Source organism: Gossypium arboreum, chromosome 11 (genome assembly GCF_025698485.1).
Source record: "Gossypium arboreum isolate Shixiya-1 chromosome 11, ASM2569848v2, whole genome shotgun sequence".
Classification (NCBI taxonomy): domain Eukaryota; kingdom Viridiplantae; phylum Streptophyta; class Magnoliopsida; order Malvales; family Malvaceae; genus Gossypium; species Gossypium arboreum.
Genome location: NC_069080.1, coordinates 129532270 through 129544676, shown reverse-complemented (window position 1 = coordinate 129544676; position 12407 = coordinate 129532270). Strand labels below are relative to the sequence as shown.

At 33.4% G+C, this 12407-nt stretch overlaps 1 long non-coding RNA gene across 1 annotated transcript; it reads left to right on the top strand.

Moving 5' to 3' along the window:
* Positions 1-7624: 7624 nt before the first annotated feature.
* LOC108459537 (uncharacterized) lies at positions 7625-8516 on the top strand. Its single transcript, XR_001867371.2, has 2 exons — positions 7625-7940; positions 8239-8516. It is a non-coding gene; the product is annotated as an uncharacterized LOC108459537 (long non-coding RNA).
* The last annotated feature ends 3891 nt before the right edge of the window (positions 8517-12407 follow it).

Below are 12407 nucleotides of genomic sequence, written 5' to 3'. Positions count from 1 at the left end.
CTATCCATAAAATTTTCAGAATTTTTGGTATGGCCAATCAATACCAGATGTTTCTTAAAGTTTCCCATGTTTCCCTGTTTGACTAATCTGACCACTCTTCATTACGAATTAAATTTCTCATTGTACAGAAATCAAAATATGTTCTCGTTTATTTCATTTGAAACTAGACTCAACAAGCTTTAATTACATAATTTATTCAGCTTCTAATTCATCTCCCACAATTTATGGCGATTTTCCAAAGTCACGTTATTGCTGCTGTCCCAAGCAGATTTATTACCAAATCACTCTTTCACACATACCTTGCATGCATGTTATTTGAACATGTATATCACCAATCAATCATCACATATCTATGATTTTACTTAAGTATAATCTCCATTTCATCATTTTAAAGCACAACGTGTTAGCTGATTTTTCCCTTTAACATCTAAGGCACATGCATGCTCATTTGTTTGGCTCAACTTTACCTATCTTCCATTTTTCATCAAACGAACATGAAACAACAACTATTTCCTTCATCTTAACACAACTAAAAATCAAAATATACTTCAAGAGTTAAGGTAGAATCAAGAAGAACTCATGAACCTCAAAATAGAAACAAGGTACCAAGAACTTACCTTCAATTTTCCTCCTCCTAATGACCGAATACTCAAGAGCTTTCTCCTCTCCTTTCTCTTCTCTAACTTTAGGCTATGATGAACAAAGATGGACAAAACTTTGTTCTTTTCACCCCTTTTTCTTTTAATAAAACTTCATATTTCATCCATTTAATTCTTTAATACAAAAGACATGAATTTCTTATCATGAAACATTTACCTAAACCATTATCATGAAACATTTACCTAACCCATTATCATGGAATATTTACCTAATCCATTATCATGGAACATTTACCTAACCCATTATCAATTTGTATCAATTTGTACCATAAATTATGGATATCAAGTGTACATTTTGTCTACAACAACATGATGGCTAGCCACTTCATGTAAAATGGGAGGTTTGTCATGCAAATCCTCCTATTTTGCACTCCTATTTATTTGGCCACCTCAATTTAGCCTATAGCATTTTCAAACATTTTCACATAAGTCCTATTTCATAATTTCACTCCCTTTTTCTTATGGAACAAAAATTAACTAAAATTACCGGGTTCTATCTTAAGCTTGGGCCTTCTAGAGGCCCACAAACATAATTAAACCTATGCCAACATTCACAGAATTCCCAAAAATTGGGGCGTTACAGCCAGAGTAAGCATTCCAAGGGATTTTGAGGATGTCATGGTTGAATTGAAGAATACCAATCAACATGCTTATGATTGGTTGAAGGAAAAGAACCCTATGCACTGGTCAAGGTCCCACTTCTGAATTAAGAGCTAGTTTGACATGTTGGTGAATAATATTTTTGAATGCTTTAATAAGGTAAACCCCTATTTTTTATGTTACTAATAATTAAGGACATCTAATTCAGTAATCCTTTATGTTACTTACTGGTAGGTGATATTGGAAGTAAGAGGGAAACCTATTTTGACCATGATGGAAACAGTTAGGACCAAGATTATGTTGTCGATTGTCAAAAATAAAGAAGAAACTGAAAAAATTAAAGGAATCTTGTGTCCAAAGATCAAGAAAAAGCTAAATGTCAATATCATAGATTCACTAAGGTAAATAGTGTAGCACCCCTAACCCGGCCCAGAAGTTATAGCCGGATCCGGCATGCCACATCAAAAACGTAAAAAAAAATTTTCCATTCTAAGTCCAGAAAATCGTACTTGATGTTCAAAAGATTAATTCATTAAGGGTTAAAGTGAATGGAAGTCGTGCACCGTAGGAAATCGAAAAGAGGTGGTGAGTCCATCGGATCGCTATACCAAGCTCCTTCGGATCCAATCCTAGACATGCATACCGCCATTGCCACACCTTAACGTCATGGATATTTCTAGGAAACCGATTCGATTAAGTCATTTTAGGAAAAGTGATTAATTTTGGAAAATACTTTCATTATGGAAGCTTTGCTTGTTGTCGTTTTATTTTGAAATCAACTGTTGTTTTTGAAAACGCTACCTAAAGCTATCCAATTTCAACAGTTAAAATAAGTATTACCTATCTTAGTAATACATATTAAAAACCATCAAAAATAAATAAGCGGCCTTATTACATTTAAAAGCCCAAAACCTCAAACGTAATTAAAAGGATGTCCAGTTCACGGAAGAAAATCAAACTTCGAAGCGGTGGCCACTCTGAATTCCCTCACGACTCTAAGCCCACTATGGTTGGGGATTTCCTGCGTGGATGAAAATAAAAGGGGTGAGTTTGGGGAAACTCAGTGTGTAAGGAAAACCCATTCAAAGCCCAAGTCAGCTCAAGCCTATTGGGCCTAAGCCCATTCAGTAATAAAGTGGTATCTGGGCGAGCCCTTTTCAGATGATAATAACCGGGCCTTAGCCCCTTATTCAGATAATAAGATGGCCCATAGGCCCATTTCAAAATACATGCAAATCAATAAACATATGCAAGCCCATTTGGGAGACTACTCAACCCACCAACCACTACACTCCACCCGCATTCCACCATACACTCCATGTGGGAATAGCTCAACCCACCCAAATTTAACACTCCACAGCTTGCGCCTTGTCGCTCAATTATCAAAGAATTGAGGCAAAGCCTCCAAGACGTGGACAAGCCACTTTCAAGACTTCCTCCGTCAATATCCCATTCCATGCATCGATAATAACAACATGGCATGCAAGATAAATAACAACAATCAAACATGCATTTAGGTCAATTTAACCTAGAGGTATTTGGTAATTTATCTACTAGGGGTAAAGCGTAAATTTTCCACTTTTAAAGGTATTTCAGAATTTATCTATTTTAGGGTTTTTCATGCATATTCCTACTTTTCACGTACTAATGTAATCACGCATCGAGGGTTCTTCATGAATTGGGCCGTTGGCCCATCATTCCAATTTTGGCCCATTAAGCCCAAAAATATCGAGGCATAGAAATCATGCATTTTGCAATCCAAACATTGCAGCTTACCAAAAACATTAATCGATTTACCTCACGAGCATTCGTGACACTCGCAAATCTACAAAATACCGCCGGCATTTCGACTTTTCGCTTTTGCCGATCTAGACTAAGAAAGAGGGTGTTAGTTACACACATTTATACGATATCTTGATTGAGATCTACACACTAACCGCCTACAATTGGATTACTAACACGTTAATCTAACTATTCAAATACAAACTACGTATTAACCCCTTACAATATTCGGCCAACCACACCTACAAATCATAGTAAGCTTATAAGAAATCAATAAGCAACTCATTAACAAATTTTTGTCAATGTTTACCACATAATCATAATTTCACTGCAAGTTGTCTTCCTGAGCAACAGTCACTAAATCATTTATAACTGGAGTTACGAAACTCCAAATCAAGTTCCGTTAATTTTCCTTGAAAATAGACTCATATATCTTCTATCCATAAAATTTTCAGAATTTTTGGTTTGGCCAATCAATACCATATTTTTCTCAAAGTTTCGCATGTTTCACTGTTTGACTAATCTGACCACTCTTCATTACGAAACAAATTTCTCATTGTACAGAATTCAAAATATGTTCTCGTTTATTTCATTTGAAACTAGACTCAACAAGCTTTAATTACATAATTTATTCAGCTTCTAAATCATCTCCCACAATTTATGGTGATTTTCCAAAGTCACGTTACTGCTGCTGTCCCAAGCAGATTTATTACCAAATCACTCTTTCACACCTAACTTGCATGCTTGTTATTTAAACATGTATATCACCAATCAATCATCACATATCTATGATTTTACTTAAGTATAATCTCCATTTAATCATTTTAAAGCACAACATGTTAGCCGATTTTTCCCTTTAGCATCTAAGGCACATGCATGTTCATTTGTTTGGCTCAACTTCACCTATCTTCCATTTTTCATCAAAAGAACATGAAACAACAACCATTTCCTTCATTTTAATTCATGACTAAATGCTCACAACACAACTAAAAATCAAAATATACTTCAAGAGTTAAGGTAGAATCAAGAAGAACTCATGAACCTCAAAATAGAAGCAAGGTACCAAGAACTTACCTTCAATTTTCCTCCTCCTAATGACCGAATACTCAAGAGCTTTCTCCTCTCCTTTCTCTTCTCTAACTTTCAGCTATGATGAACAAAGATGGACAAAACTTTGTTCTTTTCACCCTTTTTCTTTTAATAAAACTTCATATTTCATCCATTTAATTCTTTAATACAAAAGACATGATATTCTTATCATGAAACATTTACCTAACCCATTATCATGAAACATTTACCTAACCCATTATCATGGAACATTTACCTAACCTATTATCATGAAACATTTACCTAACCCATTATCATGGAACATTTACCTAACCTATTATCAATTTGTATCAATTTGTACCATAAATTATGGATATCAAGTGTACATTTTGTCTACAACAACATGATGGTTGGCCACTTCATGTAAAATGGGAGGTTTATCATGCAAATCCTTCTATTTTGCACTCCTATTTATTTGGCCACTTCAATTTAGCCTATAGCATTTTCAAACATTTTCACACAGGTCCTATTTCATAATTTCACTCACAAATGACAAAATCAAAGCATGAAATTTTGTCAACATTCACAGAACTCCCGAAAATTGGGGCGTTACAAATAGATAATTTTTTAATATATTGATAACTTTATTCTGTCTTGTGTATGATTGTTGGTGGGGCTAATCACATGTTGTTGGACCAATACATGTATAGCTTTATTCTGCCATTTTTTAAACATATTTATGCCTTATGTCTGATTGTTGGTAGGAATAATCACATGTTGTTTTTAATATTGTTTTAGTGACTATTTTTTAGTTGTGTTCCATCACATGTTGTTGGGGATAGTTATCGTGTTGAATATGGTCCAAGTAGTCACATGTGGTAGACCTAGTTGAGAATTCCTGCTTCTGCAGGAATTGGGATCTCACTGGCATCCCTTGCATGCATTGAGTGGTTGTCATTCATCAAAAAGATGAGTTCCCAGAATCTTATGTACAAACTTGCTACACCAAGCAAACTCAGCTTGTCATTTACTCCAACTTCATAAGACCAGTAAGGGGTTCTAAGTAATGGGCGTTTATGCCAAACATGCTGTCAATACTGCCTACTACACTAAGAAAGCCACCTAGTAGACCTATTAAGGTGAGAAGGAAAGAATTTTATAAACCACAATCAACGAAAAAGGTTGACCAAGAGAAGGGGTGGAAATGAGGTGCAGTAAATGCAACAAAAAATGCCACAATAAGAGGAGTTACAAAGGGGAAGTTGGCCAAAAATTTTAGTAAGCCATCTACCTTTTCTTCATTATATTACTTATAAATGCAATTTTTTTAGTGGATTTCACTTATTCCTGTAGGTCAAAAGACACAAAGTTGGTGTTCACAACCAAGTGGTTGCCCTAAATCAGCAAGAAACTACCCCAACTCACCAACAAGATGTTGCCCCAAGAGGAAATCTTCCATTCAAGAGGAAACCAATCACTGTTTGATGGATGTCTTCTATTCAAGAGTCATCTGTGACAGACCAATGATGACATTGTGAACAGGACGTTATTTTGTTAATTTTTTGGACTTATGTAAATTTGTCTATACCTATTGTCGAAACCATTTTTTTTATTTTTGAAAAAAATGGGAATCGACTTTTCAAAACGAAGTGTGGAGCACCAATCTTTTTTCCTAGGTGTGATTGGATCACCTAATAAAACATTTTATTACATTTAAATCAATTTTGGTCTACGCAAACTTGAAAATGGGTTCGGGAGTCGATTACGTATGAGGAAGGGCTAGCACCCTCACTACGCCCTAAAATTGATACCAAATTGATTAAGTGTTGCCCTTATGTCTAGATTGTAGAAAAAACTTGAAATATGGTTCCTTTTTTAAACATTTGTGTGGTTCAAGTTGGTTGTCAAAATTCTCTCGTTTCAGAGGTATATAGTATCACATCCAGCACGATCGGGCACGATTCTTTATACCTTTGAAAATACGATTGATTTTTGACCCTCAAAAGCTTGTACGTTGAAAATTACAAAAGGATGTCCCATGATTTAGTCCAACGAAGAATCGAAACCCAACACGATAAGGCACGATTCTTCGAATTTCCAAATATTGAACATCGCCTTATTTGAAAACCTTTAAATAAACCATTATAAACTAGCTCAAAACGCTTTAATTTTACTTGAAATAAAATGGAACGATTGCTTTTAAAAAGTTGAAAATTATAATGCAACATTTGTATACTAAAAGGAAAAATAAAAACATGGAATAATATGCACACATAAAATACAATACTTGGTGCATGAATATAATATAGTCTTATTTAACCAATTAACAAAACCAATAATTAAGTATGACTAATCTAAGAAAAATGTAATCAAACTTCTAAGCATGGATGAAGAACAATTGATACAACAATACAACAAATATACATGAAATAATATAAAACAATTAAACCATGAGATACCAAACAACATAAAATTAATATGATACAAAACAACTTCTAAAGAATGATGCATTCTTTGAGCAAACAACACATGTTAGAATTTAAGATAATTTATAAAACTAAGAATACATAAATAATTTTTGAAATATATGTTACAAAATGAAGACATTTGAATCAAATAATATGCAAAATGATTTAGAAAAATACATTTATTTACAATTGACAATATGTACAAATAAAGATAAATTCAATAATGTATGAAATATAAAAAGGCATGCAAAGGTATATAATAAAGTATAATTTTAGGAAATAAGTTATATACATAATAAATTTAAGAAAACATATATATAAATAATTTAAAAGCAATTATATGACAAAAAATATGGAATTTAATATGTATATAGGATCAAACTAATTTTACTATGAATCATATATGTGCGTATATATATAAAACATTTCAATGAAATATTACATAAAATGCTAAAATAATATAATAAAGAACTTAAAAATGATGATTTTATACAAACAAAATAAAGTTATTAAAATAGCTCAACACATATACACATATATAAAAATGTTATGAACTTTAAAATAATAAGCACTACAAGTCAAAACTCAATTAAAATAATACATGTACAAATATATAGAGATTATCTAAAGGAATATTGTACAAAATGTTAAAGTAATCTAATGAAAAAACTTCAAAATAATTGTACAAATAAAATAAGTAAAATTATTAAAACGGATCAACATATATATATATTAAATGTATTAAAATGATAAGTTATACCAATAGAAAACTAAATTAAAATTGAATTAAAATAAGAGGAATAACTTAAAAATAAAATAAACTGCTAGGATTAAAATAAAGACCCATGTGCGACACATGCGAATTCACAGGGACTAAAGTTAAAAATATCCCCGATCCCGAAACGCTGTGTTGAGCTGCTGGTTAAATTGCAACAGCACACAAATTTTAGGAAAAATTTAAAAAACAACCAAAGTACTAATTGGAACTAATTGAACTGCAGCGCAAAGGGGAAGGACTTATAGCGCAAATGTCCCTTAATGACCAAACATGCGGATCTTGATCATGTGCGGGTCGAATCATTGGGTTGCAGCTCCTTGAATGATGCCATTTTGAGGCCATTAATATTGGCCTAAAACGGTGATGTCTAAGGGTCCTTATAATCACAAAACAAGCCCTAAAAATGATGTCTGCAGCCATTAAATAAAATGAAACCCTATGTTGCTCTCTCAAACTTTCAGCCGACTCAAGCCTAATCACTTGGCCCTGACTCCATCGTAGCCAACAACAGGCGTGTTCGCCCTTTGAAAACGATTTACAGCCTCAGATTTCTCCTTCACCTTCGATTTCGACGAAGCAAAGAGGAATCAATGGCAGATTAGCAAGGTAAGACCCTGCTTTTCTTTTGCTCTTTTATTTTTTAAAAACAACAGCGAATGATTGAAAAAGAAATGAGATGCTTCAATAGAAAACTAAAGCGACTAGAAAATAAAAAAATCACCTTAAAAATTTACTTTCGAAATGCTCTTTTTTCTGATATTCAGTGTGCGTCCGATTTACAGTACAAACTATGGTTTTTTATAGCCGTATTTTATCAAATAAATAAAAATAAAAAAAATATATTTTTCTACTATCATTTGCTGTATTCTGTTAGCCTGCTTTCTTCTCGTGTGTCCTTTTGCAGGTTCTATGGACGCAAGGCTGTACGGAGGAAGAGGCCGTGGAGGCCATGCGTGGGAACCACTCGTGGGAGCCCTGGCCTGCTGCTATTCTGGCCGTATTCTAGAAGCTTCTGATGTTCTCGGCTCCTGAGCTCCTTTGGGTCCCGTTGGGTTTGGGATTTGGGCTATTCAATTGGGTTAAAAAAATTGTATCTGGGTTGCTTTTAATTTAGTTTATGATTTGGGCCTGGAGTTTTGTAAAAAGACATTGGACCATAAGGAATTATTATTTATTTATTTATTTTTGTTTTTGATTTTTTATGGGCCCAGGCGAAATGGGCCTATTACACCTATACATACTACTAGTGATAATACTCTAGAATGACATTCTTTTATGTGTTAATTACATATATATATTGAGTACGATCCTACTAATTTGGGTTTCTTTTATGGTTTTTTATCTTGTAGAGGTTAAATTGAAGGCAAACGGAAATTTGAGGGTAAAAAACGTGAATTTAAAGACAAAACGGGTCAGCATGCGAAATAAGGAAGAAGTGGTGCCAAAAATACAAAGTCTGGAAGACTTGGGGAAAATTTTCAAAGACGAGATTTATGAACATAATACTTTGTTTAAATTTGAATTTTATTTTTAGGATAATTATATTGTTTAGATTTAATTTCAAATTATATCTCTTAAATATTATTGTTGAAACCCTTTTTTTATTTTGATTTAAAAATGGTGGATCGATTTTTTTGAAAGTGAAAATGGAGTCGCCACCAATCTTTTTTTTGTTTAGGTGTGATTGGATCACCTAGAAATTTGGTTGTTTTAATAAAACATTTTGGTTTACTAAAACAATGATTTTGGTCTACGAAATTTTGAGAAAATAGGTTCGGGAGTCGGTTACGTATGAGGAAGGATTAGCACCCTCATCACGCCCAAAATTGGTACCAAATCGATTAAGTACTGTCCTTGTGTCTAAGATTTAAAATGTTTTTGAAATGTGGTTCTCTTTGATTATATTTGAACAACCCGAATTGGTCATCAAAATTTTCTTGTTTCAGAGGAATATAGCATCACATCCAGCACGATAGGACATGATCCTTCATACCCTCGAAAACCCGATAGTTTTTGATTTCCAAAAGTTTATAATTTGAAAATTATAAAAGGATGCTCAAATATTTGGTCCAACGAAAAAATCGAAGCCCAGCACAGTAGGGCACGATTCCTCGAATTTCCAAACATTGAACATTGCCTCGCTTTAGAAGACACGAGTGAAATTCCAAAAGGAGATTCGATTATTTTAAACAAATAGGAGATTACAACCCAGCACAATAGGGCACTATTTCCCGAATTGCTAAACATCTAATATTTCCTTCGTTTTAAAAAGTTTTTAAACGAATAATTGTAAGACTAGCTCAAAATTAATTTGTATTGAAATAAAATGGAATAATTAATTTTAAAGAGTTTAGAAGTTACAAAACAATATTTGTGAGCCAAAAAGGAAATAAAAACACAAGATAATGTACATGTATAAGATGTTATGATGGATGACAGGAAATAATATAATTCGCTTAATAAACTAACGAGATAACAATCAAATTTCACAGATCTAAAAATATTGTCAATTTCCTAATCACGGAGGAAGAATAATCAATATGATAATAATCCCATAATAGAGGTAATATACCACAATAATATACATATATATATATATAACCTAATGCAATATTTTAAAATGCCCAAAAAATGTGAAACAAAATAACAAAATTAAAGGAAAATATGTATATACGTGTAAGACAAATTTAAAAGGATGAACACATAATATATATTATATGAATTGTTAAACTAGAAACTTTTACAAAATGAAGGTATACATATGACCATTAAAATATATTTTATAGAATGAATATTTAAATCGAATAATATACTAAGTATTAAAGAATATCGGTTTAAAATTAACAATCTTAATAATAAAAATATATATGCAAAGATAATACAAGTATATAATAATTTTAAGAACATATTAGATTTACAAGTCGTATATATATCTATATATAAATTAATTTAGAATAAAAGAATATGTATGCAAAATTAGATTAGTTTTACCATAAGTTATAATGGACTTAGAAACATATTTATATATACAAAATATAGATATAATACATGGGTTTAGCTATATATGTACATAAATAATAATTTAAATAAGGTACAAAACGTATTATTTCCTTTTTTAATCAGCAAGCATATATACTTAAAATATATAAAAGGGTTGTATGTATGAATAATATAATACTAATAATATATAAAATAAGGTTAATTTCATTTTAAGGTATATATATATACATATATATAATAATGCATAAAACATAGAACAATATATAATAAATGAAATTACAATTAATCGGGCTACAACAAATAAATAAACAAAATCATACAAGTGATACATTCAATATCAATAAACACTAATAATAGAGAAAACTATAAAAAGGAATTTAAACAAAACTTATTTGACATCAAATTAAAATAAGGAGGCTAATTCATAAATAAAATAAGCTGCTGGGGTTAAAATAGGGACCCGGACGAATGCGCGAGTAAACAAGGAGGATCAAACGGGAAATAAAACCCTTCTATCCAAAACGCATCGTTCGATCAGGGACCTAGATGAAACAGTAATGAAATTCCTGGGCGAAATTAAAAAGAAATAAAAGAGAATGGGATAACATCGAAAATGGCCTCAAAAGCAGAGGGACTGAGGGCGCAAATAAACCCTCAGTCCAGAAACACGCGGATCCTAGTCGATTTTCGGTTCGGAGTCCGGGTCAGGCGATTAAATGACGCCATTTTGGGTATTAGGTATTTGCCCCAAAACGACGTCGTACCCAGGGGCTATAAAAGCAACAATTTTTTTGTGAAATTTTCATTTCATCACTGCAGAGGGAAAAAAGAAAGAGAGGGGTGAGGCTCTTAGGCCTTGGGCGATTTTCGATCGCCGGATTGGTGCCTGTCCGTCGCCGGCGTTCGCCGTGCACGGCGGCCGGAGATGCAAAAATCTCCCAAATCGAACCCTCTCGTCCCCCTCACTCCGTTTTTGAGTTCGAAGCAAGCCAAAGAAGGCCTAGGAGACCGGATCGAACCATGAAAACTGATCGGTTCTGGCTCTTCCGATCTCCGTAACGGTAACAATATCTTTTCTTTTTTGAATATATATGTATTGCGAGTATTGAATCGGATTATAAAGAGTAAAAAAATTAATTGAATAAAGGAACCACCTTTTCGATTTGTGATTTATGTTTTTGTATTTGATATCTTTGTTGTATCCCGTACATCGTTTGTTTTAGGCTCTTTTATAGCCAAATACAACTTTTGTACACTGTTTGGTACTGTTTTTCTTTTTCTCTCTGTTTCTTTGTTTTCTTCCTTTTTTTATTTTTGTTTTGCAGGTCTAAAGGGGTCAACGGCGGTGGCAGCGGAGTTGGTGGTGGAAGAGGCTACGAGCGGCGCATAGGAGATAGGGGCTAGGGTTTTCTTATTTTCTGAAAACATTAGGAATGGGCTAGGGTTTAATTTATTGTTGGGCTTGTAACTGGGTAGTGGGCTTGTTTTGATTTTAGTTTGGTTTTGGGTTGTACACGGGCCGGGCAAATTGGGCTTGTAACAGCTGCCCTTCTTTGCTCATTGTCGTGTAATGAGAACAGAGCAAAGACTTTTAAGAAAGACCAATTTTGACCGGTCCCTCTAAACCTTGACTTTTGATGTCTCTTCTTCAAGTAGCTTCATTCCAGTCCACCGCGTCTTATCACTTCACTGTACCTTCATAGAGATAGGGTTTGCTTCGATCTGCTCTACTACGACTTCAGAGAGAGGAGATCTGTGATTTTATAGCTTCAATCTGTTCCACTACAACTCCATGGAAATAAGATTTGCTATCTTTAGTCTACTCCACTGCAACTTCAGGGAGATAAGACTTGTTTTGATCTGCTCTACTACAACTTTAAAGAGATGAGATCTGTGATTTTATAGCTTCAATCTGTTCCACTGCAACTCCAGGGAAATAAGATTTGCTATCTTTGGTCTGCTCTGCTGCAACTTCAGGGAGAAAAGACTTGTTTTGATCTGCTCTACTGCAACTTTAGAGAGATGAGATCTGTGATTTATAGCTTCGATCTGTTCCACTACAATTTCAGGGAA